Raw genomic sequence first — 25,052 nt, 5'->3', positions numbered from 1 at the left:
ATCCTGTGCTTTTTGTAGGTCCCGATGCAATGCTGGAGATCCTTGGGCTCCAGGAGAAGCCAGTTTTTATCATTACTTTCAAATATAAAGCAACACAGCTTTGCTATTAGAAGTAAATCCATATATTGTCACTCTCATCATTAACACTTTAAAAAATAGCTTCACAAAAACATTGCAAGCTTATAAACTGGTAGTCAGCTTTCAGGAGTTCACCATTTTACTAAGGAAATGTTTGAATTTCAACATTTCCATTTAAATGATTGAGCTATCACATTTTCATAGGGAACATCTGTTGGAGTTAAATTTAACATGGTCTTACCTGTAATTAAGGCGACAAAAGATTTATTCAGACACTTGCACATAGGGTTCAGCATGTGACATACACCAGCCTCTTATTTTAGTATGAGAGGATAATCTGCAGCTTGGTAACATAGAATCACAGGTTACAGAGTCCAGGTAACCTGAGGAATAGAGGACATAATATTTTATGTATGGAAAGAGGCAGATTACCTAGAGTTTTAAGGCAGAACAATGAAAGCTTTGAGACTTGCATAATGCAGTTATTACAGAAAGCAGTGAATGTGTAGAATTAAGCTATGTTCAGAAGACAGCAGACATGTGATTAAATTCCTTCAAGGTTTTGATTATTCAGGCAGCCCATTTCTGGCTCAATTATTTTATGCTCAAACCAGTTGCTCAGAGGTGTGCAAGGCCATACATAATTTGTGGGGTCCCGTGCAAAATGAAACTGTGAGGCCCTATGTTCAAAAAGCAGAAAAGTCATGCTAAAGGTACTAAAATATAAAATTTTTCCCCTTCTTTCGTGATTTTTCTCTGGTTTATCATGATGAGTTTTATCTGCTATTTATAATGTCATTCTAAGTAAAGAGAAATTCATTTTTTAAATCATTAGTATGAATTTTACTGTTCATCTTTTTTTTTTAGGGGGAGAGAGAGAACTTGCACAAGAAAGCGTAGGGGTGTGTGTGTACCCACATGACTGGGGGTGGGGGCAGGGGCAGAGGCAGAGAGAGAGAGAGAGAGAGAGAGAGAGAACCTTAAGCACTGGCACAGAGCCCAATATGGGGCTCAATATCAAGACTTTAAGATCATGACCTGAGCCTAAATCAAGAGTTGGATATTTAACCAACTGAGCCACCCAGGCACCCTTGAATTTTACTGTTCATCTTTATCTTGTGCAATACCACTTTTAATGCAAATTTAAGAGCATTTAATTCTTATGCAGAGTCACCAAAATTATACAATTTATATTTTGTAGCTCATATGTGCATGCATATTTTATTTCTACCAAACTCTACCCCAAACTAATTCAACTATTTCTTTATCATTTTTTGATATGCACACATTCTACCAATACCTTCTGCCTTCAGTTTACTGATAAGAAGGAATTGAAGGGAAAAAGTGCTATGGATTACCTACCTTTCCTACCTTTTCCTTCTATATGATCATTGTCATGTGGTTGGTTAACACCAAGAAGTAATATGAGTAAGAAAGGATATGATGGAGTGCCTTTGCCATTTCTGTACCATGTCCAGTGTTTCTTATCCTGGCTGATTTATTGGTCAAAGAAGAATGCAGAATCAATGGGAAATGGTCGATGCAGTTTGCTTAGAAATATTGCTCCTCCTCCTCCTCTTAGATTTCTTTTTGTGAATCTTGCCACTTAGCATATTTAGATCTTTCCATCCTGTTTAGAGTTTTTTCATGGCCTAGAGAACTATTAGATGTGATTGAGCTTTTTGTTTTCTCAGTATTTTAGATTCTAATATTCTTTGGATGAACCTCTTACAGTAGGCTGAATAATAGTCCCCTCAAAGATGCCCATGATCTGATCTTTGGAACCTGTGAATATATTACTTTACACTATGAAAAGGACTTTGTAATGCTCAAATTAAGAATCTTGACAATGAGAAGACTATCCTGGATTGTCTGGATGGGACCACTGTAGCCACAAGGGTCCTAATAAAATGGAGGCAGCAGTATCAGTGTGAAAAAATGAGAAAAGAAAAGATGGAAACAGATCAGAGAAGAGGAAAAACACTACACTGCTGACTTTGAAAATGGAGGAAGGAAACATGAGCCAAAGAACATAGTTGTATTAGAAACTGGAAAGGACAATAAGGTAGAGTCTCTCCTAGAGTCTGCAGAAGGAAACAGCCTTGCTGATACTTTGATTTTAGCCAATGAAACTGTTATTGAACTTCTGGCCTCTAGAACTGTAAGAGTTGTGTGTGTGTGTGTGTGTGTGTGTGTGTTTTAAGCCACTAAATTTGTGGTAATATGTTGGGGCACCAATAGGAACCTAAAAACTTACCTCTTTTCTTGATAATTTTGGTAGTTAAAATTTCTCAATAGATGGATTATTTTTACTTAGTAAATTCTAGTGTTATCATACTAACAGGAGAATTTTGATCTTAGTATAGATTATCTCTACAAGGGTCTGAAGATTCTTCCTTACTATCCTACTCTAATGGAATTATATGAAATAAGACCAGTTTCACTAAATACTTAAAAAAATTGCAGAACACAGTAGATGAAAATAAGGAATTCACTTTAGTCTGCCACCTAATGTTAATATATTTGATTATAACCTATGACCAAGAAGATGTATACAATACAAAGAAATACTTGACCTCATGGAGTTTATAATTTACTAGTAAAATAAAACAATACACAAGGAACAGCAATGAAGGTCAAAATATAAATGCCTATGAGAGAGATATAATATGATACTGGAACTTAATGGAGGAAAATAGTATGTTCTGGATGACAGAATGGGAATATTATCAGGCTGGACACCATGGTATAGTTGTTACTTACATTGAAATTTTAAGTTATGAATAGGGATTTATTAGGTGGAGATGGAAGGAATAGTGTGAGAAAATGATATTTCAGTTGAGAAGAGTGATGTGAACTAAAAGATGGAAGTAAAATAAAACTGGTCTTTTTCACAATGGGTTTGCCGCCAGAACACAGGTGTCATGAAAACCACTGTTAAATCTAAACCAAAACGGGAAAGGAAAAGACTCACATCAACATCGTTGTCATTGGACACATAAGTTTCGAGCAAGTCTACCGCTGCTGGCCATCTAATCTACAAATGTGGTGGGATCAACAAAAGAACTATGGAAAAATTTGAGAAGGAGGCTGCTGAGTTGGGAAAAGGCTCCTTCAAGTATGCCTGGGTCTTAGATAAACTGAAAGCTGAACGTGAATGTGGTATCACCATTGATATCTCCCTGTGGAAATTCAAGACTAGCAAGTATTATGTGACCATCACTGATGCCCCAGGACACAGAGACTTTATCAAAAACATGATTACAGGCACATCTCAGGCTGACTGTGCTGTCCTGTTGCTGCTGGTGTTGGTGAATTTGAAGCAGGTATCTCCAAGAATGGGCAGACCCGTGACCATGCCCTTCTGGCTTAAATATTGGGTGTAAAACAACTAATTGTTAGTGTTAACAAAATGGATTCCACTGAGCCACCCTACAGCCAGAAGAGATACGAGGAAATCGTTAAGGAAGTCAGCACCTACATTAAGAAAATTGGCTACAACCCTGACACAGTAGCATTTGTGCCAATTTCTGGTTGGAATGGAGACAACATGATGGAGCCAAGTGCTAAAATGCCTTGGTTCAAGGGATGGGAGGTCACCCGTAAAGATGGGAATGCCAGTGGAACCATACTGCGTGAAGCTCTGGATTGCATTCTGCCACCAACCCATCCAACTGATAAGCCCTTGCGTCTGTCTCTCTAGGACACTACAAAATTGGTGGTATTGGTACTGTCCCAGTGGGCCAAGAGGAGACTGGTTTTCTTAATCCTGGTGGTCATGGCTTAAGGTGGCATGGGGGTCACCTTTGCTCCGGTCAATGTTACAACTGAAGTAGTCTGTTGAAATGCATCATTAAGCTTTGAGTGAGGCTCTTTCTGGGGACGATGTATACTTCAATGTTAAGAACGTATCTGTCAAAGATGTTCGTCGTGGCAATGTAGCTGGTGACAGCAAAAATGACCCACCAATGGAAGTAGCTGGCTTCATGGCTCAGGTGATTATCCTGAACCATCCAGGCCAAATCAGAGCTGGATATGCACCTGTGTTGGATTGTCACACAGCTCACATTGCTTGCAAGTTTGCTGAGCTGAAGGAGAAGATAGATCGTCGTTTTGGAAAAAAGCTGGAAGATGATCCCAAGTTCTTGAAATCTGGGGATGCTGCCATTGTCAATATAGTTCCTGGCAAACCTATGTGTGTTGAGAGCTTCTCTGACTATCCTCCTCTGGGACGTTTTGCTGTTCGTGACATGAGACAGATGGTTGCTGTGGGTGTCATCCAAGCAGTGGACAAGAAGGCCGCTGGAGCTGGCAAAGTCACCAAGTCTGCCCAGAAAGCTCAGAAGGCTAAGTGAATATTATCCCCAACACCTGCCACCCCAGTCTTAATCAGTGGTGGAAGAACAGTCTCAGAACTGTTTGTGTCAATTGGCCGTTTAATAGTAAAAGACTGGTTAATGATAACAATGCATCATAAAAACTTCAGAAGGAAAGGAGAGTGTTTTGTGGACCATTTGTGTGTGTGTGTGTGTGTGTGTGTGTGTGTGTGTGTGTGTGTGGCAGTTTTAAGTTATTAGTTTTTAAAATCAGTACTTTTTAATGGAAACAATTGACCAAACATCTGTCACAGGATTTTGAGACCCATTAAAACAAAAGTTTAATGAGAAACCTGTGTCTTCTTTTGGTCAACACTGTAACCTTGTATAGTATTCAGGTAAAAGATAGAAGTTGCACAGAAATAGGTTTCTAGTGTTTAACTGAAATTTGGGTTAACTGTTTTCCTGTATGGGAACTTGAGGGTTTTTCATCTTGTTTAAGGGAAAGAAACTGTTTAAATACATAGTAAAAACAATGCTATGGGAAAAGGGGGTCTGTTGGTACAACACATTTTCTCTTAGAGTAACACCATAAGATAGTTTATAAAAACAGGTTAAATTCTGTAATACCAAAGTCAGTGTATTGTGTATAAAATTTGTATTCTATCACTATGAAGTAAACTTGTTAATAGAAAAAAAAAAAACTGTTCTCAATTTAGGAACAGAGTAAGAACAGACTATTCCAGATTAGAAATAGGTAGGTTTGTTTGGAATGTGGTATATATAAAAGGGTCTAACAGGAGCTAGTGTGGAAAGGTGAATAGTAGTGAGTATAGAAAACACCGAACACTGTTTAGAAGTTTTAGACTTGGGCTCTATGGGCAAAAAGTTTGATGAATTTGTAGAGCCAAAGGGAATCATAGTAGAGATTTTTTCAGTGGGGATTAAATGTGTCTGAAAAGTAGGATACAAGAGAGACCTGGAGTCGAAAACCTACATTTTATTTCTGATTATGGAATAGTCAAACTAGGATAAATCTTTTCTTGGTTTGCTCATTTGTAAAGCTATTGCTTTGAAATGGATTGTGGGGCAGCCCCGGTGGCCCAGCGGTTTAGCACCGCCTTCAGCCCAGAGTGTGATCCTGGAAACCCAGGATTGAGTCCCACGTCAGGCTCCCTGCATGGAGCCTGCTTCTCCCTCTGCCTGTGTCTCTGCCTCTCTTTCTCTGTGTCTGTCATGAATAAAAAAATAAAATATTAAAAAAAAAAGAAATGAATTATAGATGAAATTACTTGTAGGTTTTGTAATCTGGGGCTCTTTGATGTTGAGATTAATTTTGGGGTCATACAGAGACGTCATAGTTTGAATTGTGGGAATAATTGAGACTGCAAAGGAAGTAAGTGTAGAAATAAAAAGGAAGAACTCCAAGGATAGAACATCATGGAATATATAGATATATGGGAAGTACAGGAAATAGAACCAGAGAAGTTTACAAATGAGCTGTCAGGGAAGCAAGAGGAAAATTAGGTCAAGAAAGCCATTAGAGAGGAGGATGCCAAAAAAAGGCAAGGGTATGGAAGTTTTAGCTTGTTTATGGATTGAAAGAAAGGTAAAATTTAATTAAAAACGATTGGGGATACCTGGGTGGCTCAGCAGTTGAGCATCTGCCTTTGAGCTTGGGGCACTTGGGGCACTTGGGGCGTGATCCCAGGATTCTGGATTAAGTCTTGCATGGGGCTCCCTTCAGGGAGCCTGCTTCTCCCTCTGCCTGTGTCTCTGACTCTCTCTCTGTGTCTCTCATGAATTAATAAGTCAAACTTTTAAGAAAATTTAAACAAAATAAAAAAATAAAAAAAAGTTTGATAAAGATTTCTGATGGGGCAGGATTTTCCAAAGAAATGGAAGAAATAAAACTAAGGATGCTATGGTAAAGTTAGATGCAGAAAGAAGGAGGTACTCTTCCTTCTTATGGAACAGGAGAAAGGGACAAAGTAAGGATTTAGAGACACCTTCAGAGGGAGCCTGGAAAAGTGAAGAGTTTCAGGGTGAACAACTTCCCTGTTAACAATGCTGAGGTGATTGAATATGCTGGGAGTGAAAAAAGTTGAATGATAAAGGGTGTGAAGGAAGAGGAAAAGTGAACCAACACTGCTGTAAGTCCAAGGAGTTAATAAAAATTAAAACTAATTTTAATCAATTAATTAGTATAATTAAATTACAAACAATACTTTTTAAAGTGGTTTGCAAAGAAGAATAATGAGGAAATGTGTTGGATTAAATATTAAAACACATAACAAGATTGCAATAATTAAAGCCTCATGGATTTGCAACACAACCAGGCTGACTGGTTGAGTGGATATGTGGATCAAAATACATAGTCCAGAAGTAGATTTGAGTAAATATAATAAGTTAGCTTATGATAAGGAAGATACTAAGAATCAGCAGAAGGAGGGAATGGATTTTTCAATGTATAATATTTGATCAATCTTATCAAATAGTTAAAATTTTACAATTTACAGTTATTAAAACCAGGCTAGCCTTGTAAAAATAGTGAAGTCTAATTTTTCCTTCTTCTTCATGTCCCAAATTGTAAAGGACCCAGAATTAAAGTCTAAAAATAAAATTATAAAAATGAAGGAAGTAAAATTGAATATTTGAAAACTCTTGAGGGTAGGTAGTTCTTTATAAGCATGAAAATAACTTCAAAATTTAATGGAAAGATTGACAGGGTTGATTCTTTATTAAAATATTTTTTAAAAGGTGGAGAGTGAGAATCATAAATATAGAAAATAAACTGGTGGTTGCCAGAAGGGAGGTGAGTGGGGAGATAGGCAGCAGAATGGTGAAGGAGATTAAGATGTAGAAATTTAGAGGAATAAAATAAGTAAATCACAGGGATGAAAAGTACAACATGGGGAATATAGTCAATGATATTGTAATAACATTGTCTGGTGACAGATAATTGCATTTATCATGGTGAGCACAACTTAATGTATAGAATTGTTGAATCACTATATTGTATATCTGAAACCAGTATAACACTGTATATCAACTATACTACAGTAAAAAAAGGAAAACAAATGGAGGGTGAGAGAGACGGAAGGGCATTTATCAAAATGTTAATGATAATTTTCTCTGAGTAATGGGATTTTGGATAATTTTTAGTCACATTTGTATACTTTTTTGTATTTTCTCCAGAAAATACTCCAGAAAGAACTCCAGAAAAGGAATTCTTATTAGTAAACTAATGTTTAATCTTGATAAAAGGTAAATTAAAAGGTGCTCATTATTTGGAGGTATTTGGAATGCAAGAGTTTGGAGAAATGAGGCATTATTTGGTACTGTTTTTGCAGCCTATGTGTTAAAATGGGAAAATAGAAAATATTTGAAATATTAGAAGCTGAATAAAGTTAGTAGGTGGTATATGGGCTTTTAGATGCTGGTGAGAAACTGGTTACAGGGGCAGAGTAGGAGAGAAAACAGTGCAGAGAGACAGATAGACTAGGGGGCCCAGGGAGTGGAGGAGGTAGTGTGAGGACAAAGGACAGGAGATTCATTGGGATGGACTTGATGGTAGGATAGGGAGATTCTGAGCTGTGGATTTCAGAAATGAAAAGATTCAGAGTGATGGTCAGATACAAGGAATAAATGTTTCTTGTAGGGGCTGAGGTAGGTTGGAAATTAATTTCATTTGAGTTGCATGGGGTGAGCATTTGTCAGCCAGTATTTTCCTGGAAAGGAAGGATTCTCTGAAGAAAAAAAAATGAAGATTGCTTTTAAAAGTCTAAAGAATTGGAATACTATATTTTATGTATTATTTGTTAATATCAATGATAATTTTAAAAATGCAATAGCATTAATATAATTTAAACCATTGTAAACTCCGAATTAAAACAATTTATGCAGTTTGTAAACAAACTATCCTATAATCTTGCATTGTACTCTACTATCTTCTCCCTATTTCCTATTTCTTATACTGCATTTAACACTACATCTGGACTCCTTTGCCAATATTGCTTTCTCTGCAGAAAAATCTGTGCAGTTTATAAAAAAATTAAGTTATGCAGTCTTGACACATGTACGAGGTATTTTAAATTGATTAATTTTAATATGATCAGCACTATCCCTTGTATTAGGTGACCTCTATGATTTTTATTAGTTGAAATACAGTTGTATGATTTAATAAAAGATCCACTGAAAGGAATCTGAATTGAATGATTGAATTTGTTTATACATCTGCAGTAGAGAAGAGTGTAAATGAATGTTGCAAAAATTAACAACCTTTCTCTATTGATGGTTCACCATTCCTGCCAACCCCTCATAAAACTCAATTTTTATATCTTAGGGATCTTTATCTTCTGAAGTTGCCTTCCATTACATTTTATATGATTGCCTATTTACTACCCACTTTCAAATATTATCCTCTGTTAAAGGTGAAAAGTCAGTCATCTTATCTTCTTCTATGCACATAATGAAATTGAAGCTCGGTGAGGTTACTGATTAGAACAAGGATACACAAAAAACTATAAATAGTTATGTGCTTAGAGTTAAAAGTATAACATAGGTTCATTCCACAGAACCACATTTGAACATGCTTCACACATAAATGTGAATTTAGTTTTTCCTAGTTCTGTTGAGTCAAGATATTTAAGGAAAAGTCAAATGAAAAATAAGCTACAGACTCCTAAAGGCAAATAATTTTATTGACATAATTTCTTCAGTTTGGTGAGTAAATTCTTTTTTTTTTTTTTTTTAAAGATTTTTTATTTATTTCAGAGAGAGAGAGAGAGAGAGAGAGAAACAGGCAGAGGGAGAAGCAGGCTCCATGCAGGGAGCCTGATGTGGTACTTGATCCCAAGGTCTCCAGGAGAGAGAGAAAGAAACAGGCAGAGGGAGAAGCAGGCTCCATGCAGGGAGCCTGATGTGGTACTTGATCCCAGGTCTCCAGGATCACGCCCTGGGCAGAAGGTGATGCTAAACCGCTAAGCCACCAGGGCTGCCCTGATGAGTAAATTCTAATTCTTAATATCAGACAGTTTTTACATGGAATTTCCCTGTCTTTAAATTTAGTGATAATCAAGACTTAGCATATTTTGCAAAAACTTGAAACACTTAATTGGAGCAATATAGGCAATGTTCTAAATTTTCTTTTCAAATCTTGTATTCAAAGTTTAAAATCAGCATGAGTCAAAGATATTTTCTATAATTACAAAATTTTCTTATACTTAAGACTCTTTAAATGCCACCTTTGGGTAGCAAGAAAACTTGTCTTCTTCAAGGCCCTTTTAGCCAGACTAAGAATAAAATTGACATGAAGAAAACAAAATTTAATTTCATACATGTGGGAAATCAACATAGACCTGCAAATTCCAAAGACAGTAAGGCAAAATGAGGTATGTAAGTCATTCGGAACTGAGGAACAGGGCAAAGGTCTGGGGTTTTAAAGGGAAGGAATGCAATTCATATGAAGATGAAAAAACAGTAAATGTTTGGTAAACAGATGTTTATTGGGCCACTTGGAAACAATGGGGGCAAAGAGAAGACTTTGATCAAACAGGTCTTGCTAGGTTCCTTCCTATCTACTAGACCTAGTTCATAGTATAAGATAGTTATCTATAGTAATAGCTTTTCTCCCCAAGCACGTCTTCTGTCTCAACTTTTTAAATAAAGTATTTATTTATTTGGCAGAGAGAGAGAGAGAGAATGAACTAGCACAGGCAGAGGGAGCTGCAGCAGGAGAGGGAGAAGCTGACTCCCCACTGAGCAGGGAGTCTGATGTGGGGCTAGATCCCAGGACTCCCGGATCATGATCTGAGCTGAAGGCAGACACTTAAGCTCAGACTGAGCCACCCAGGCACCCATAGCTCCATTTTTTTTTAAGGCAATTGTCAGGGAGATGAAGAGCTTTCCCTGAATCTGGTGGATTTTGATCACTTTTACTCACAATGATCTTTATGCCAAAGTGGCCCATCTTGGGGCAGCCTGCCTTTGGCCTCATATACCACATGTAGGTTTCACAGTATTGTTCCTTACTTTTCCTTGAAAATTATTTTCATCTTGTAAATCTGAACTGCTAAGACACCCTAACAGGACTGTAGTGATGTTCATTGTAAAGGGCTGAATCTTGTCCTCCCCAAATTCATAATGCTGAAGTCTCAACTCCCAGTACTTGAGAATGTAGCCACACTTGGATATAGGACCTTTCTAGATGTTCTTAAAGTTAAGGGAGGCCAGAGGAGTAGACCCTAATTATATGATTGTGTTTGGATATTGGGCCTTTAAAGAGGTGATTAAGTTAAAATGAGGCCAGGAGGGTGGGGCCATTATCCAAAATGACTGGCGTCCTTATAGGAAGAGAAAGAGACACTAGGTATGCATAAACACAGAGAAAGGACCACATGAAGACTTCGGGAGGGGAAACAGAGTTCAGGAGAAACCTTGATATTGGACTTCCAGCTTTCAAGATCATAAGAAATAAATTTGTGGTTGTTCAAGCCACCTGCCCTGTGGATTTTGTTATGGCAGCTCTAGCTCACTAATCTATTCACTAACCGATTACTTTTTTCCCAGATCATTCTGTAGATTGAAACTTTAGGTTCTATAAATGAATCAGTGCTTTATTGTCACTGTTCTGAGGCAAATAGTTGAATTTCCTGGACCCCTTGTGACTGGAGGGCCTGTGTTACTAGTTCTAGAGGATTTAATTGTCGGGGCAAGAATCTCCAGAATTCCTTCTGCCCAGGTGATTATGGAAGTATAAGGTACGATTGCTCCCTTTTATTCTGTGAAGTCACTGAGAAGGGTGGGGTCATGTTTGTTATCACACATTTACCCTATATCTTTTGTGATACAGCTGTGTGTCATATTCATTAAAATATGAGGACAGCTAACTAATATTTTCCTGTAATTAAAGGAGACATACAAAAAAAAAATCAAGTATCAGCTTGTGGATACATGACCAGCAAAAACATTCCAATACTTTGTTTATGCAAATATTGAATTCACAGATAATTTGATCATTCCTATTCATCTCTATGGTGCAAGGTTAAAAATACTTTATCCATATCAGGGGAAGAATATTTGGGAGATTAAAGGCCTAGAGCTGGCAAAATGTGATTCTTCACTGTTTATAGAACAGTGTTGGCAAGATTCCTAAACATCACCATTTATAAAATCATAAAAACCCCCTATTCAACATGAAACAAAGCCAAAGTTCATTTGCACAGTTTTGCTGCTGTAATTGAAACCACTTAGGGCTGTTTATTGTTCTAAGACCAGAAACAATAAAGATAGCATAAACAAGAAACTGACCCAGTGTGATGCTATCAGATGAATCAAAGAAAAACAACTAAATTTTTACATACACATTTGAGCTCAGCCTCTTCCTGACTGTGGTTAACATGCCAGCGCCATGCTTTATATTGTCTTTTTTGAAATTGGGGATGAAAGAAAGGGCAATCCTGCAGTGGTTGTAAAGATAGCTCTCAGTATGTTTCTCTTCTCTTCTTTTTAATTTATACACTATATAAACATAAATCTGACTAAGGAGAAAATGAAGCTAATATTTCAGTGCAGCCAATCAGGCTGTACTTCATAAAGAAAAGACAAAATGTTTATCTCTTTATTTAAAAAGTTTGGTTAAGGAGTTGAATGGGCCTTACATCAAAACAATAAATATTAAAAAATATAACAAAGACCAAAAGTTAAAGTGAACTGATTCCCAAATGTTCAAACTACTAGCAAACTGGAACAGAGCTCATAAATTGAGAAGGCAACAGGGGGCGACTGAGTTGTTTTTAGTCTTCCAAAGGAGACATTGGGCCATTATTTCTGCTTTGTTTTCACTGTTTGTATTGGTAAAAGTTCAAACTCCGTTCTTTTGATATGTGTGACTAGGACTCAGGTAAGAGAAACAGGATGGCTACAGGAGAAGGTGGTTTTAGGGTAACTTCCTCTAACTGGTTACAGATGGTACCCATCTAGACATCCAGATGCCACTGGATGTGCCACTTGGATAAAGCCATCAGCTGAATTAGTCAGGAGGCAACATTTGCTATTAGATGTGCGGACACCTGTAATTAGATTCAGGAGAGAGGACACCAGGGATTCTACTAGCTATTGCTTCAGATGGGGAGGCAGCCAGCTGTCTAGGGTGCTGACCAGAGCAGCACCCAGTGTTAGACAATAAAGGCCTGAGGGGATGATGAGTGGGCTCTTCTCCATCTGGACATACTATTTCTTTGTTTTGTTTTTGTTTGATGTTTTTAGAGTAAGATTGGGGAAATTATTGAAAGTCTAGAATTTAGAGTCTGGGTCTATCTGAAAGAGAATGTTTCATAATGGAAGAGAGTAAGGTAATCATTTGCTATTATTGTTACTCTTATTATTATGTAATTTCCCCTGATACCCAGTGGAAGGTGGGCTCATGGGTGATGAATTCAGACCCATTATATAAATTGAAGAAGCAACAAACTTTAGCACAAGTAGAGCTGTATTGTGTATATTATTGCTCCTTCTGCAAATATGTGTTAATATTTGCTATAAATAGGGTTCTAGGTTAGTCATGTTAACTAAGAAATTTGTATTGTTAACTTTTTCAATATACTATTATGGTTGCCCTTTTTACTGCCCTATTATAAGTACATATGTTTACTCAGGTTTAATTAAAGATGAAAAGTATAATTTGCTGTCTCTGTTAGGGAATATGTTCTATTTTGAGTGGTTTTTTCAGTGTTATGTGTTTTCATTTCTTGTATTTTTTTTCAATTCTTGTTTTATCTCCATTACTATATGCTCCTGGGCAGAATATCTGTTTGATGTTCCTACCCCTTAAATATATCACACCTATATTAATGCCAACAATATCATAGGTACCCCATAAATATTTGGTGAGTGAATGAATATATAATTTTTTAGACTATGTTCAATGTGAGAAAAGATTGCACATATTGTATAACTCAGAACATACTCTACAATTCAGAGTAATCTCTTTAAAAAGTGTACTTTTTGATGAAAAACTCCTAAGTGTTAATTGTAGAAAATTGGTGCAAGTATAGAAAAAGTGCAAGTGTTCACTTTCAAACAAGCAAGATATATGTAAGTGTCCAGTTTGTGTTGCCACCAACATACTATTCACATTTTCATTTATTCTTATTATAGTAGTAAGATACACATACAATAATGGCTAAGACATAACTTTTTCTGGGAATATTTGTATTGTAAAAGGTAATTTTTTGTAGTCCAGATATCTCCAAGAGCCCATAAAATGACGGGACAAAGGCAGGCTGTTTGATTTATATTTTGAGCTGAGATTAAGTAGTTAAGAGGGAATGTATACTGAATTGTATTGTCACAGCATTTAAAAATACTCTCTTCCAACCAATTCAACATTTGTGTTCCATAAATATGCTCATATTGTGAATAAAGGAAATAAGAGCTCAAATTTAAACTACAGGCCAGCTGTTACTGGGAGACATTGAGATATAGTGTTCTCTAGAACCAGAGGGTCTGAATTCCAGTCCTAGATCTGCTACTTACTTGATGAATAAGCTGACGCAAATTACTTAACCTTTCCACGCTTATCAGTACAATTGCTAAAATGCTAGACTTAGCCTCACAGAGCTGTTGTGAGGATTGAATGGGTGAATAAATATGAAGAGGTCAAGGGTGCCTGGGTGGCTCCCTCAGTTAAGCATCTGCCTTCCGCTCAGATCATGATCTTAGGTCCTGGGATGGAGCCCTGAGTTAGGCTCCCTGCCCAGCAGGGAGTCTGCTTCTTCCTCTCTCTCTTCATGCTCTCTCTCAAATAAATAAATAAAATCTTTAAAAAAATATATAAAGAGTTCAGAATAGTGAACTAATATTAGGACATCTAATCCCTTCAGATTTGGAAACAATCTTGGAGGAGAAGAATTTGGAGAAGAGCAATTGAATTAATTTACAAAATAAAAGAATTAATCCTAAAAGGGAAAATAAAGGGCATAAAATATGCATTGCTTTGCAAAAGGACGAAGAGGGGAGGGAAGATAATAACCACCTACTCATCTTTAAAAGATTCAAGTAGCAAGGAGAATTATTTAACATGGTACAAAGGAATAAAACTATAATTAATAAGACTATAAGACTAAATCTGGAAAGAAAAACATTTTGACTAACCATCAGGAAAGTGAAAAAGAGATACTTCTTCAGAATGAGAACAGTGGAATTGTGGGCAGCCTCCCAAGAAAGGTGAGTGAAGCGTGCTGGTGAAGGCATTTTGACACTCTAGTGTATATGATAATATAAAAGACCACTGTCCCCTTCAATTTGGAAAATGAACCATAGCAGTTCTCGATATGCCAAATACAAATCCAGTCTTCTTTCCTTCTCCTATGTCAGAGAGGAAGTAGTTCATCAGTAGGAATTTCAGACTTTTGCGATGTTTATTATGTCTGTAGGACCCAAATGTTTAGTTCATGGCAGGTATAGACATGGTTAAATAAAGTAAAAAATGAAAATGCATTTCCTTACTAGACAAATACAGTAGTAACTCTAGTCTCGTAGGCCACAAGAAAGACAGATCACCATCTTTTGTTACTGAGTATTGTTGCAGGTCTCATCCTGCTGGGCCAGCTGGCGTCCTGACCTGCCTTCACAGAGATAGGACATGTGTTGGCCTGTCTTCGTCTGGCCGGGCCTGTGAAAGTTTGTGTTTAACATGTATAAGGGAGAGGCCAAGCTTTCTTCTTGGATTCTTGCTGTTCTTTTATGTTGTTACAAAAGGTGAAGCTAAATTTCCATTTCCCATAAGAAAATTCAATAAGCAAAACCAGAGATCTAAGTCAATATATGTAGTTTCTAGAAAATGAGAACAATGGAAAACATATTTCCAGCATATATCAGGTGAAAAGCAAAATAAAAAGCCAAAATCAGGCCAGAACTGAAAATGAAATAGAGCACACGTTACCTGCTATAATAATATTTTAAGGTAATTTGATTACTTCTTTGGAAGTATCCTTAAGGATTTGCTTCTAAGACTCAGAGAAAAATATTTTAGGTTTGCTTTTCTTCCTACAGTTGACTATGTATAGATTCTAAGCAAGGCAATGTAGTAAGCCACTGGTCAACTTGGAACTATGAAAACAAAATCCTGGATGACGGATATTTAATCTTCAGATGGTTTAGTTTAATGCAGCTGAATAATAATAACATCTTACATGCTTATAGCACTTTTTAATTTTCAAGTAGTTTCATACATGTTTTTTCATTTGATTAGTTTTGATTTATCATTTGGAGAGCTCAATTGTGGTTTAGGAGGAAGGTCCAATCAATCCATGGTTAAGAAACATATAGACTACTTTCTTTTCTTTTCTTTTCTTTTCTTTTCTTTTCTTTTCTTTTCTTTTCTTTTCTTTTCTTTCTTTCTTTCTTTCTTTCTTTCTTTCTTTCTTTCTCTCTCTCTCTCTCTCTCTTTCTTTCTTTCTTTCTTTCTTTTTTAAAAATTTTATTTATTCATGAGAGACAGAGAGAGAGAGGGAGAGGCAGAGACATAGGCAGAGGAAGAAGCAGACTCCATGCAGGGAGCCTGATGTGGGACTTGATCCCGGGACTCCAGGATCATGCCCTGGGCCGAAGGCAGATGCTTAACCGCCAAGCCACCCAGGAGTCCCAAGACTACTTTATTTCTATATGAATACATTATACAGAAATTCTCATGTTTAAAAAAATCAGAAAAATTTCCAGGGAAGAATATTAGTAATTGTATTTGCTTTAATGCTTGTATTCCCAAAGCTAATTTAGTAAGCAACTTAGCCATTTGAAAGTGGAGGTCAAGAAATACTATTTTATATTTATAAATCGTGACTTCTCACTACAGTCAGAGTTCTCAAATATTTATATGTGCTAAAATCTGATCAGAGCCAGAGGCTTAATTATACATGATGATTAATAAAAACAATCCAATATCTTCAAAAAATAAAATTACTTCTGTTGAAATTGACTTCAGCTATATCTTGGTTTTATGAATAGAAAAAAACCCATAAAACTTACTCAGAAATAACTGAATCTAGTCCAGGTGAAATTGTACTTGATAAATGAAAATAAACGATTACTTCAAGTACTAGTGATAATATTGAGGGTAAGACATTAGTTCACCCAAATAAATCTTTAAGCAAAAAAAGAAAAATATACATTTTAAATAGAATTAGCAGTTATTGCTAATTTTATTTATTGCGAATTTTGGTTTTTGAGAAGACCAAATTTGCTAATTGGTCTCACCTACTACAGTTATTCCATGTTTGGATTACAGTTACATTACACATGGAAGATGCAAGGTACTAAAAAGTGGTTCTACAGCATTGGGACTCTCTTCTTGCCTCTCACCCTGGAGTTAACCTCTTAAATTTACCTTTTAAACAAAGGGATCCCTGGACACTAAGATTTCCTGTTTGAACACAGGGCAGTGGTACTTCACTGAAATAGCTTATTGAATGCAAAACCAGAATCATTTTGTTCCTTTTTCTCAAGGACTTCAGTGTTCTAATCCCTCCTAGACCAGCTACTTAGAGTATAAATACTGTCTCACTCTGCAAAAATGCAGGGAAGTGAAAGGTGTGATGATGGCTTAAAGCAAGGAGGGATTTACTCCCTTGATCTGGCCTGCGGCTGGAGTCAGAGAAGCTTTAGGGGAGGGTGAGATTTGGTCTGTCTTGAAGGAAGAAGAGAACTTAGCTCTGCAGGAGGATAAAAAAAGAAAGGAACACTCATGTAAGGCATAAAGATGTCTCTTTGGGAAAAAGAGTGTTCGGGGTCTTGCATTGCCAAATAAATAATTGGATGAGCTCTAGGTACAATTTTTGGGTCCATATGGTGTGTGTAGACTTGTGCAGGCTTGTTAGTTAGGTCAGTGGGTCACAGCAGAGTAGCAGTCCACTGGAATTCAGAATTTAAGTGTGTGTGCGTGTGTGTGTATTGTTTCTGTAGGTAATAGATGTTATACTGGGCGCTGGGGACACAGAGAAGAATAAGAGAGCATGACCCTCAAGAATCCTGTGGTCCCCTAGCCACAAATTGCCTCTTATAGACACTAAGTCCTCAGTGTGTCCTGACAGATTGGATGAGAGCATTCAGAGAAGAAAAGCAACAGGAGTTAGTACAAAACCATCCCCGCTTTGGAGAAATCAAACAGCAAATATTATGATGGCTGACCAGCAGCATCAACTTGCTGCTTGCTGCTCCAGTTCAGTGGAGCTAAGTAACTAGTATATGACATAGCCGTAAAGAAATTCTTTTTGTTATCCTTATGTGAGGATAACATAAGGCTTGTGAGGATTGATATGAATGATTATGTAAATTGCACCCCCCCCAAAACCAAAAAGTCGACACCAAACTATATAAGTATAGTGAGTTAGTGTACAGCTCAGAGGTAGGGTATTTGCTGCAAAAAGTGACAGTAACTGCAGTTATTGCCTTCACTGTGGTGGCTAGACATTTAAAAACTGAGCCTAGCAGTGACTTGTATAACTCCATCAGGTCATTGAGAAAACAGCCCTCTTCTATCTAAATATAAAAATATCCAGATTATGAGGAAATACTATGTTTTAATAAGTTATCTTTCTTCAAGTATTTAGATAACATTATGAGGGCCTTCTGTTTTATTAACCTTCTCAGTGGATAAAGAATTGAGAATTACATTCCTGTATTGTACGAGGAATTTTGCTTTATCAACATCTGACATGACTTTGGATAATGCTGATGGCTCTGAAACAATTTGTTGCTCAGTATGTGTCCCATCACTGAAAGCATTAGAGACCCTTATCAAATAAGAATTGATTAAACTTACAGCTTCCCAGAAAGGCTATTAATGCAGATTAATGAGTTTCTGAGAGATTAGAGTTAGGGAGTTTTGATATTAAACATGTACCAAAATTAGTAGAATGCCATGTCAGGGAAGAACAAAGGAAAAATGACATTGAAAACTTTCTATCTGATCATCTAGTCTTCATGTAGTGTGCAACTATAGGTACGCATACTTTAAGCAATGATGATGTTAAAATATCATTAACACTGTTTTAGAAACTAATTTTCTAATGATGGTAGATATATAATTTTTATCCTTCAAGATAAGAAACTAGTTATCTCGTAAATAGGCTGAGCTCTATATATTGAAGATTGCTACAATTTGCACTGAACTAAGAAACCAAAGCCTGCAAATACCAAACTTCAATTTGTTTCAACATCTGCCTTTTATTACACTTTTTTGAAAGAAGTTACCAGCTACTCAAAAAGTGTGGGGTAGGTAAGATTCTTCAATCCATACTTCACTAAAAACTTTACAGTCTGATGAACAAGTTCCCCAAATCCTGATGATTTTTAAAGTTGGATTATTTAAAATTTATCAATAATTTTGAGAGTCAATAATTCTTACAACATGAAGTAAATATATCTACAAATATAAAATATCTTTTCACTAATTTGGTTTTTCTTTTAGGCCATTTAAGAGTGTTTAACATTTTCTCTTAAATTAAGTCTCTCTAAACGTCGTTAGATCAATCTCTAGATACTTTGCACTTCGTTTTGCTGTTTTAAATGGGATCTTATTTTTTATTACATTTTCTCACTGGTTATTGTGGTGGTATGGAGCTGGGTTTTTTAACAGCCTGCAATTTGACATTTTGGGCTGGATAACTCTTTGTTGTGGGAGACTGTCCTGTGCATTGTAGGATGTTTAGCAGCATCCCTGGCCTCTACCTACTAGATGTCAACTGCACCTTACATTCACACACCCTCAGATGTGACAACCAAATGTCTCCATATAATGTGGAATGTCTGCTGGTGGGCAAAATCCCCCCATTTGAGAATGACCGATGTTGAGGGATGCTTAATTTTTTTTTTTTTTTGCATGGCAATCTTATACTTAACAAGCTTCATGAACATTTAATAGTTCTAATGATTTGAGGATCCTCTTGGTTGTTATATGTAAGAATTATTTACCAACTGCATATAGAAAAATATCTCTTCCTTTCCTATCTTATTTTTTTCTTAATATAGTTGCTTTAACAAGGATTTTTAAAAAAGATTTATTTATTCATGAGCAACACAGAGAGAGAGAGAGAGGCAGAGACACAGGCAGAGGGAGAAGCAGGCTCCATGCAGGAGCTCGATGCGGGACTAGATCCCAGAACCCCGGGATCACTCCCTGAGCCACAGGCGTCAACAGGCGTCAACACAGGTTCAACCACTGAGCCACCCAGGAGTCCCACCAAGGATTTTTTTTCTTAATATTATTGCCTTAAGAAGTTAGTACTGAGCATCCTTATGTAATTGCAGACACTACAGGGCATTGCCTGGAGTTTCTCCATGGAGTATATTTGCTATAGTTTATGATAATCTTTACCAAAGCAGGGAGATTGCTTTTAGTTTCTAAGTTTTCCACTTTCTCTCATAATCATAAGTAGAAATTAAATGTTATTATGTAATTTTTCCATTTATTCAGAAGATTGTGTGTTTTCCTCCTTTATTTCATTCTTGTGGTGGTAAATTATATTGCATGTATGAGATTAAATCATCCTTGTGTTATTGGAGAAATATCTATATGACCATTATGTATCTCTTTATGTATATCTATACACATGTATATTAAATTTTATGGGTTTGGATTAACTTTTATATTATGTTCTATTCCATATTTAGTTGAAGTATCAAGATTATACCATACCAACTTCATAAATTAGTTGGCAAATTAATTTTCTATTTTCTTGAAAAAATTGTTAAATAGGTGTTATCTTATTGATTTATTTTGCTTTTAATTGTTTGTTGTCTTTATTGCTTTGTACTTGTACTCCTCACATATCTTTTATCATGCTTCTCCCTGTGTTTTCTTTGTACTATCCACTTTGTACTATCACTGAAAAGTGTGTCTGGTTGCTGTTGGGGGGGAGTATAATCAAATCATAGTTTGTTCTCTTGCAGGTAACTTTAAGTTGTTTGGGGGCATGTTTAGGGCAAAGAGCCTCCAGCATAGCAAACAGAGTTCCACTAGACCTCATTTGCCCATCGAAGCATCTCTGATGTTGAAGGCACAGTGGGGTTAACTGCTTAGCCAATCTTGTCAAATCTGAGGACTTTTCCTTTTGATCATTCTCTGAGGCATATTTCCCTTTCAGTATTTCATTTTATAAACATTTTACTACATGTTACTATTTTTGGTTTATTCTTCAAGTGATAGGCAGGGAGATTCTGGAATTCCACTTCGTTTCATAATTTGCTCAAAAGTTTTATTTATTTATATTATTGTGGGAAGGGGCAGTTATTAGACACATTTTCTTAATTCCTGCAGACACTAAGATGGTTTTTCTTGCCATGGAACTAGATCAAGTTCAAGTTTAGACTCAGATTTTGAGTTCCTTTGAATTTCTAAAAGCAATAAACATGAAACTATGCAACATTAGGTAACTTCATGCAACAATAAAAGATGTTAAATAGAAATTAATGCTTTTATCAAATGTAGCATACAATCCTATTAATATGACATATAATATGCACAATGATTATTGTGCACATAGGGATTAACCAAAGTTGTAAGACAACAATCATTAATGATGTCATTAATCTATTTTTTTTGTATAACTGAACTAGGTTTTGAGTTATCTTTATTTCGTTACTGATGATAGCACTTATTTTTTAAAAAGATTTTTAAAATTTATTTACTCATGACAGACACAGAGAGAGAGAGGCAGAGACACAGGCAAAGGGAGAAGCAGGCTCCATGCAGGGAGCCTGACGTGGCACTCGATCCTGTGTCTCCAGGATCACACTGAGGGCTGAAGGCAGGCACTAAACCACTGGGCCACCAGGGCTGACCACTTATTTTGTTTTTAAAGATTTTATTTATTCATGAGAGAGAGAGAGAGAGAGAGAGGCAGAGACACAGGCAGAGGGGGAAGCAGGCTCCCTGCAGGTAGACCAATGTAGGACTCGATCCCAGGACCCTGGGATCATGACCTGAGCCAAAGGCAGACACTCAATCATTGAGCCACCCAGGTGTCCCTGACCACAGCACTTAAATGGACAATTAACTTCTTCTAAAGAAAAAAAAAATCCAAGTCAAATTCTTCTATAGCCATGTTTCCATCTTCTGCCATACACTGCTTAGCACCCTCTTCCTATCACCTCTATCCAGATATAGGGCTAAATAACCCATTAACTTTCTTTTTTTTTTTTTTTTTTTTTAAGATTTCTTTATTTGAGAGAGGGAGAGAGAGAGCATGCAGTGGGGAGGGGGCAGAGGGAGAGGGAGAGAGTCTCAAGCCAACTCCACTTTGAATGCAGAACCTGACATGGAGCTCGATCTCACAACCCTAAGATCACAACCTGAAGCAAAGCCAAGAGTCAGAGGCTTAACCCACTGCACCACCGAGGCATCTCTTTCATTGACTTTCAAAGGAAACTTTCATTTTACTTTTTATACCATCTCTCTTCAAAGGTCCTTTAGGCAGGATATCTAACTCTCTGTCCACCACGTAAAAGGACCAGGCACTGCCTTCTGGCTCTTTTGTTGGCAGGAGCTAACAGAAATTTCAGGACTGGGTTCATGGATTTTGTCAAATGTTCAGAAGCACTATTAGATTGGAGTGAAGATTTTTCTTAGATAAAGCTGAAGTCCTGGGTGTTGAGAGTTCCCTTGGCAAGATGTTCTTGCTTGGGAGAAAATACCTGACTTAACAGTTTCGACCAGCTTTAGAGGTGGTGTTGAGTATATGCCATAGTTTGTATGCACTGAGTTTTGGGGCACGTGTTCTTTCTTTCTGTTGACATGAATACTCACTAGAATTGCTTTGGCACCAAAATAACAGCTAAAGAAGAAGGAAAAATATTTGGTTCTGGTAGAAATATGAAATTTTATAATTGCCTGTTGTCCTCATTTTTTTTTTAAAGATTTTATTTATTCATAGGGACACACACACACACACACACAGACAGAGGCAGAGACACAGGCAGAGGGAGAAGCAGGCTCCACGCAGGGAGCTGACGTGGGACTCGATCCCGGGTCTCCAGGATCACGCCCCGGGCTGCAGGTGGCGCTAAATCGCTGCGCCATTGGAGCTGCCCTGCCTGTTGTCCTCATTATACTAACCTTGGACTTGCCTCTAAGTCCTTGCTTGTGTTTCTTCTCTAACAGGTTTGGAGGATATTTCTTCCTACCTGCTTCAGTCCTACCCACTCTGAATCTGTTTGACCTGACCCATTAAACGTTTTCTGCTAAATTAGTCTCTCTCTGCTCTAAATTTCTTAAAAGAGTTTGAGTCCATACTCTAAAATTTAGACTTCATGGTATTTACTTATACTTATTTTATTCCCCATTTTTATTATTTTCACCTCTTCAACTAAAACATTGGTTCCTAGATTGGTGGTTGTCAGAGGCAGAGGGTAGGGGTGGGGTGAAAATGGATGAAGGTGGTCAGAAGGTGCAGACTTCCAGTTATAAAATAAGTAAGTCACAGGGATGTACAGTGTGGTGACCGTAGTTAAAATACTGTATTGCATATTTGAAAGTTGCTAAGAGAGTAGATCCTAAAAGTTCTTATCACAAGGTGCCTGGGTGGCTCAGTGGGTCAAGTGTCTGCCTTTGGCTCAAGTTGTGATCTTAGGGTTCTGAGATTAAACCCCGCATTGGACTCTCTGCTCAGTGGGGTGTCTGCTTCTCTTTCTCCCTCTCCTTCTCTCTTCTGCTCATGCTTGCTCTCTTAAATAAAATCTTTAAAAAACAATCCATAAAAAAGTTCTTATCACAAGAAAAAAAATTTTTGTAACTGTAGTGATAGTAGTTCACTGGATTATTGTGGTGATCATTTTGCAGTACAAACAAATGTTGAATAACTGTGTTGTACACCTGAAACTAATATGTCATTTATATCTCAATAAAAAAGTAAAAGGCTAAAAAAGTGTTGGTTCCCTGGACTTCACCTAAACTTTTTTATAGCCCCTACTACACTTAATGGAACTAAATAAAAAGTACAGTGGATGCTAAATATTCAGTGATAGATGTTACTAATATATGGGTAATTAGTTAAAAGATGGCACTCATTTTCTTGACATTTTCCAAAGAAGTTTGGGGGAAAGCCTCTTATGTTAATCAGTTTTTGAATTTGGGAGCATCTAAAACAAAGATATGTTTTGCTTTTGCTTTTTGCTATTAAATTAATTAATTTGACATACAATTGACGTATAATTATTAGTTATTTTTTGAAGAGAACTTGTTTCTCAAGTTGTTAATTTTTGATTTCTGCTGCAGGGAAAAGGAATTTATAAATATTCTTATGTATTATTATATTATCTTAATACTCAGCATCTTCTAGTGTTCTCTTTTCTTGACCTTCCCACACATTACAGGTGATTTCGACTGAGATTCAGAGTAAGCACAGAGATTTATTCTTGGTCTCTGTCCTATAGCTAAGTCCTATGACAAACTTGAATTCATTCAGGTGAAGAAATTCCTTACAAAATGAGTCTATTTTAAAAATAGAACTATGGACGATGTCAATTCACCTTTATCATTGTAGAGGGATATGAACTGACTCTGAAGGAGGTAGTTTTTTCCCTAAAATCATCAGAGTTGTTAGTGGCACATTTCACCTTGGAGCCCAGGTCTGCACTGATTGCATCTGAAGCAGTGGGGATCACATTTATGTGCTTCAGAGTTGCATTTAATTGCTCTATGTGTTGGGTAAAACTCTTTATAACATAGTACAGTGATTATATCACTGACAGTGAAAATACTTTAAACTGACTCATGCTTGTAACCTTTCCTCCTACTGAAAAAGTTCCTTTTGATGACTTTAACCTTGACTTTCTTTCCCTTTTCTACATTATCCTCCCTAAGGGAAAAACAGGTAAATGAAATATCAGTGCCTTTTATTTTTATTTTAACATTCCAAAGCCAAGGATGCTAGTATTTAAATATATTTGCTCCTTTAATGTTGTTATTTCTTTTTTTTTTATTTTTTTATTTACTTATGATAGGCACACAGTGAGAGAGAGAGAGGCAGAGACACAGACAGAGGGAGAAGCAGGCTCCATGCACCAGGCAGAGGGAGAAGCAGGCTCCATGCACCAGGAGCCCGACGTGGGATTCCATCCTGAATCTTCAGGATCGCGCCCTGGGCCAAAGGCAGGCACCAAACCGCTGCGCCACCCAGGGATCCCAATGTTGTTATTTCTATAACAATAATTTTGATAGAATATTCTAAGACAAGTCTACACTTAGAACTTCAACTTTTTCTATACATTCTTTTTTTGAAAGATTTTATTTATTTATTCATGAGAGACACATAGAGAAGGCAGAGACATAGGCAGAGGGAGAAGCAGGCCCCATGCAGGGAGCCCAATGTGGGACTCGATCCCAGAACCCTGGGATCACGCCCTGAGCCAAAGACAGATGTCTAACCGCTGAGGCACCCAGGATTCCCACTTCTATACATTCTAATTTGATTTCTAGACTGTTTCTTTTATTCTATCCAACTCTTTAGCATTAAGCCATGGGATCAAACTTGCTCAAAACCCCACAGTGGTTTCTCTGTAAGTTGCTTCTTAGAATGAGTGCCACCCCAGCCTTGAAAGCATAGTATCTTGTATATCATTTGAAAGGCACCATATTATTAAGCATTTTAAGCACATATGCAT

At 36.9% G+C, this 25,052-nt stretch overlaps 1 long non-coding RNA gene across 1 annotated transcript in view; it reads right to left on the bottom strand.

The window, feature by feature from the left end:
- LOC111093477 overlaps positions 1–25,052 on the bottom strand; it is a 72,622-nt gene that overhangs the window by 974 nt on the left and 46,596 nt on the right. The window contains exon 2 of the long non-coding RNA XR_005382155.1: positions 320–461. This is a non-coding gene — a long non-coding RNA (uncharacterized LOC111093477). The remainder of the gene's footprint in view (positions 1–319; positions 462–25,052) is intronic.

The sequence above is a fragment of the Canis lupus genome, chromosome 31, assembly GCF_011100685.1.
Source record: "Canis lupus familiaris isolate Mischka breed German Shepherd chromosome 31, alternate assembly UU_Cfam_GSD_1.0, whole genome shotgun sequence".
Lineage (NCBI taxonomy): Eukaryota > Metazoa > Chordata > Mammalia > Carnivora > Canidae > Canis > Canis lupus.
This window is presented reverse-complemented; position numbering and strand designations above follow the sequence as displayed.